Consider the following 6,116-nt stretch of genomic DNA (forward strand, 5'->3'; position numbering starts at 1 on the left):
TGGTTTTCAAAATATCTGTACTTTCAGGGTCATTTTCTGCTAAATATTCAATTTCTTGAACAGATCTCAGTATCCGATTTCGCATTCCTGCAAGACCTAGACTCGCCCAAATGATTCTTCTACTTTTGGAATATAGACTTGCAGATGATAACCTATCTGAACATTCATATGCTCCAATTTCACGATGCGATAACATCTTCAAACTGAAACTGTATAATTTCTTACTTAGAGTCTTCTCGTGAGAAATCTCTTCCCACATTTCTTTCAATTCAGTCTTTTCTGATTTAGTAATGTAAGACGTTACATATCGAGCAACAGCAAGGGAATTGTCCGCAACACACTGAATATCCATGTTAGCGTTCCACATGGATAAAATAACAGGATTGTAGTCATTTATTTATTTTGATTCTTCTCTTCTTCTTAAGTTGTAGGTGTTTTTCGGAGACTTTCTTGTGATGGTATGTCGTACAGCTGACATAAAACTGTTCACTCTTCCTTTGGATAATACAGGACATGGAAATCCAAAACGACATTTGGTATAGAACTTATCCTTTGACTTGTACTTTCGTTGACAGTATTTTCCACACCTGTGGCTTTGAAATCGTAAGACTTGTTGTTTTAAGTTTTTGTCTTCTCTGCTATTGGGAAGACCACATGTAGCATAATCTTCAATGAAAGACAAAACAGTTTCATCTGAATCTGTTCCAAATTTGGGGGCGTCCTTGACCCATAACAACATATGTATGTGAGGAGCACCTCTTGCTTGATACTCCTTTCTCCAAAAGAAATCCACAACTTCTCCAAGAGGAGGATTCTTTTTATTGCAGATGAAAGACATCATAGCTTCAAATCTATGATTGAAATATCTGCATACATTCACAGGATCCAAAGAGCACAATTCTCCAGGTGTCTTGTATTCAATATTTTTTATATTGGAAAATGCCTCTCGAAGAAATTCAAGTAAATCATCCCAAGCATACTCAGCACAGCTTAGTGTAACAAACCATGTAGGAGTTCCCAAGTTCCGTAGCATACATTTCAGTTCTCCATGTCGATGGTACCAATATTCATTAGTCCCACGCTGACATGCCATCAGATGAATCAACTGAGATTCTAAATGATCATCTCTCTGATGCACATTATCCATAAAATCCTTTGCAGTTACATTTTGAAGATGCATTCCAGTTTTTAAAATGTGATTTACTGCATATGAAAGTCCAGACAAGTCACTTTCAAACAAAAGATGAAACATATAAGGGATACATTGACGAAATCTTGGATCTTCTGCATATAATCTTGTTGTCCGATATTCAGATGCAGGAATATGCACAGGACGTTCATCATATCGTCCACCTTTTCCTGTTGGAAACAACTGCGGGAAACAACGAGCTTCCAAGCTCTCTTCCCATACACTCATGGGACATCCTGTTGCTTTTTTCATTTGAAACAACTCAATCGTATTCCCCATCACCTCTTTGGAATGAAGTGGATGTACACTGTAATGTTCATAGATCTCTTCACATCTGGACATGTGCACTTTTTCAATTTGTCCACTTAGGTGCCGATTACGATCCTGTAAAAACCGGGTACGAACCGTCGGACGGAGCATATTCTCCGTCCGACGCGTACCCGGTCGTAACAATATACAAACATGGAAGTACGATTCGCACGGAAATACTATTTCCGTATGAATCGTACAAAACCCCGACCGACGAAAATAAGCATACAAATGTGATCCGGGAAAGCGCCGACGTGACGTCGGGACGCACGCAGCCTGCCATTCACGAACCAGGAAGTACGATTCGCACCGACGTCATCCCGCACGGAGAATATTTTCCGGCAGCCAAAAACTGCCAGGAAATTAGGACGACGCAAACAAGGAGTACCTGCACGCGACGGACAGACATGAACCCGAACCTACGTGTCATCCCGGCCCTCATAGCAGTCGACCTCCTCTACAGGTTACGACGCAGACGCCGCAGAAGGTCAGAACAACAAAGGGAGGGGGGAAAGGGGGGGGCAGGAGCAGGGGCAGGCCACAAAACCCCCACCAAAGTCACACAGCACACATGCCCTGGACATACCTGACCCCCAGGCCCTGGTCACTACGAGGGGGTGGGGGCGTGTCCAGCAAAGCCAGCGTCCGCCACAACGGAAGTGGTTGACGACGCGAACCGGCAACACAACAATACAGGTACGTCCCGTACCCAAGAGCGTGGGTACGAGTCATACCACGCCCACACCTACGTCACCCCAACAATGGCGGGACGGCTGTACCCACGTGGCAAAGGCCTGGGTATGGCCCGCACAAGCATTCCACAGCGTGGGTACGGATATGTACGGACCGTACCCCCACCCCCGTATGCATGGAGTGTACCCCCCACCCCAACAGTGTAAGTACGACCCATACCCTCACCCGCGTATGTATGGAGCGTACCCCCACCCCAACCGTGTATGTACGACCCGTACCCTCACCCGTGTACGTATGGAGCGTACCCCCCATGCCAACAGTGTACGTACGGACCATACCCCCACCCCGTATGCATGGAGCGTACCCCCCACCCCAACAGTGTAAGTACGACCCGTACCCTCACCCGCGTATGTATGGAGCGTACCCCCACCCCAACCGTGTATGTACGACCCGTACCCTCACCCGCGTACATATGGAGCGTACCCCCCATGCCAACAGTGTACGTACGGACCGTACCCCCACCCCGTATGCATGGAGCGTACCCCCACCCCAACCGTGTATGTACGACCCGTACCCTCACCCGCGTATGCATGGAGCGTACCTCCACCCCAACCGTGTATGTACGACCCGTACCCTCACCCGCGTACGTATGGAGCGTACCCCCCACCCCAACAGTGTATGTACGACCCGTACCCCCACCCCGTATGCATGGAGCGTACCCTCCACCCCAACAGTGTAAGTACGACCCGTACCCTCACCCGCGTATGTATGGAGCGTACCCCCACCCCAACCTTGTATGTACGACCCGTACCCTCACCCGCGTACGTATGGAGCGTACCCCCATGCCAAGAGTGTACGTACGGACCGTACCCCCACCCTGTATGCATGGAGCGTACCCCCACCCCAACCGTGTATGTACGACCCGTACCCTCACCCGCGTATGCATGGAGCGTACCTCCACCCCAACCGTGTATGTACGACCTGTACCCTCACCCGCATACGTATGGAGCGTACCCCCCACCCCAACAGTGTATGTATGACCCGTACCCTCACCCGCGTATGTATGGAGCATACCCCCACCCCAACCGTGTATGTACGACCCGTACCCTCACCCGCGTACATATGGAGCGTACCCCCATGCCAACAGTGTACGTACAGACCGTACCCCGACCCCGTATGAATGGAGCGTACCCCCACCCCAACCATGTATGTACGACCCGTACCCTCACCCGCGTATGCATGGAGCGTACCTCCACCTCAACCGTGTATGTAAGACCCGTACCCTCACCCGCGTACGTATGGAGCGTACCCCCCATGCCAACAGTGTACTTACGGACTGTACCCCCACCCCGTATGCATGGAGCGTACCCCCACCCCAACCGTGTATGTACGACCCGTACCCTCACCCGCGTATGCATGGAGCGAACCCACACCCGTGTATGTCCTGAGCGTACATATCCTGAAATAGGAGGGTTGGGTGCAGAGTCCTCCCAGCAGTGCCCAGTCATAAGATGGGTGTGTGCAGAGTCCTCCCAGCAGTGCCCAGACACAGGAGGGGTGGGTGCAGAGGCCTCCCAGCAGTGCCCAGACACAGGAGGGGTGTGTGCAGAGGCCTCCCAGCAGTGCCCAGACACAGGAGGGGTGTGTGCAGAGTCCTCCCAGCAGTGACCAGACACAGGAGGGGTGGGTGCAGAGGCCTCCCAGCAGTGCCCAGACACAGGAGGGGTGGGTGCCTAACACTCCCAGCAGTGCCCAGACACAAGAGGGGTGTGTGCAGAGTCCTCCCAGCAGTGCCCAGACACAGGAGGGGTGGGTGCAGAGGCCTCCCAGCAGTGCCCAGACACAGGAGGGGTGGGTGCCTAACACTCCCAGCAGTGCCCAGACACAGGAGGGGTGTGTGCAGAGTCCTCCCAGCAGTGCCCAGACACAGGAGGGGTGGGTGCAGAGTCCTCCCAGCAGTGCCCAGTCATAAGAGGGGTGTGTGCAGAGTCCTCCCAGCAGTGCCCAGTCATAAGAGGGGTGTGTGCCTAACACTCACAGCAGTGCCCAGACACAGGAGGGGTGTGTGCCTAACACTCCCAGCAGTGCCCAGACACAGGAGGGGTGGGTGCCTAACACTCCCAGCAGTGCCCAGACACAGGAGGGGTGGGTGCCTAACACTCCCAGCAGTGCCCAGACACAGGAGGGGTGTGTGCAGAGTCCTCCCAGCAGTGCCCAATCATAAGAGGGGTGTGTGCAGAGTCCTCCCAGCAGTGCCCAGACACAGGAGGGGTGTGTGCAGAGGCCTCCCAGCAGTGCCCAGACACAGGAGGGGTGTGTGCACAGTCCTCCCAGCAGTGCCCAGACACAGGAAGGGTGGGTGCCTAACACTCCCAGCAGTGCCCAGACACAGGAGGGGTGTGTGCAGAGGCCTCCCAGCAGTGCCCAGACACAGGAGGGGTGGGTGCCTAACACTCACAGCAGTGCCCCTGCAAAGAAAAGGGTGGAGTACCCACAGAGCCAATGCCCACAAATGTCAGTCAGGTGCACAAAGATCCTGCAGTACATGTACCACATGTGTGCGAGGCTGGGAGTATACACATGCATAGCGCCGAAAAGATAACATGTCCACATGAAGTCATGACAACAGTCTACAAACACAAGTACAGTGACCACCAAGGACGCCACGAATGATGCAGGTGGAGACATCGCTCAGCATGCATGGCCCAAGTCTAACGAGTCCGTCACACACCCAGCCAATGTAGACACAGCTCAGCACCACATATTGGAAAGACCCTGCAGGGAAGATGTCAGGTTACACGGAGGAAGGAACACACCTTGGGACGATGTCACCATGCAGTAACTGCTTACATGAACAAAGTTATGTAGCCAACAGCTTGTGATGGCACACAGATACCAGGATCCACCCTATGACCAGCACAAGACTACAATTCCCACACACCCAACACATAATCACCACCCAAAATAATGGGGCCGGTCCACCAACAGCAATACCAGACAGACAGTAGTGTACTAAGGAAAAATAAATTGCTTTATTCAGCATCCAAAAATCTGTTTGTCCCTTGAAAGTTCAAAATGTACAATGCCCATAGGGCAATCCAAAGTTCAAATCCAGGTGGGCGACACAGTGGGACGCGTGTCCCCTAGCTTGCCTGTACAGTCAGACTCCTTCGTCTTCCACAGGGGGGAGGGCATCATGTGGGGGGGAAGGACCAGCCACCGCAGGGACATGAGGGTGAAGGGTAGGCGTCGTGGGTGCAGGGATGGAGGACTCCACCACAGGGGGTGGGGCAGGGCCAAAGGCGGAGGCCAGGCTGGCGCTGCACACCTTAGCAAGGTCCTCCAGCGACTCCCCTGCACCCGAAGGAAACACAGGCCCCAAGGAGGGGGGGGGGTCAGAGGGATGGGTCGCAGCGCCACTGGGGGAGGGTGTGGACAGGGGGGGGGACTCAACCACCCTGACCGGGGACTCCCTTGACCGCTTGCGGGGTGGTGTCACTGTGGGGCTCAGGGACAGAGCGGCCATGAAGGAGTCTTTGCCGGATATGTGGCCAGGAGAGCTGAGGGGAGGGGATTTGGAGGGAGTGGATTTGGTGGAATGCGGACTCCCACTCTGGCTGCGTGTCTTACGTTTGCCCCCCGACCCGGTGGGTGTGCCTACTTCACCCTGTGTGTGCGTGCCAGGAGGTGTGCGTTTGACCTTCCCTGCTGGTGTGGTGCCTGTGTCTGTTGTGGTGGGTGCATGCTGACGTCTGGGTGTACGTGGGACAGGCATGGGAGTGGGAAGTGTGGATGGGTCAGGGGTAGGGGTTGGACGAAGCGCTGCAGGAGACCCACTGCTGCAGTCAGTGTCGAGTCAATGGACCTCAGCAAGTTGCGTTGTTCAGCCTGCGATGAGAAAATGCCCTTCCAAGTATGCCTCCAT

This window comes from Triturus cristatus, chromosome 4_1, assembly GCF_964204655.1.
Source record: "Triturus cristatus chromosome 4_1, aTriCri1.1, whole genome shotgun sequence".
Classification (NCBI taxonomy): Eukaryota; Metazoa; Chordata; class Amphibia; order Caudata; family Salamandridae; genus Triturus; species Triturus cristatus.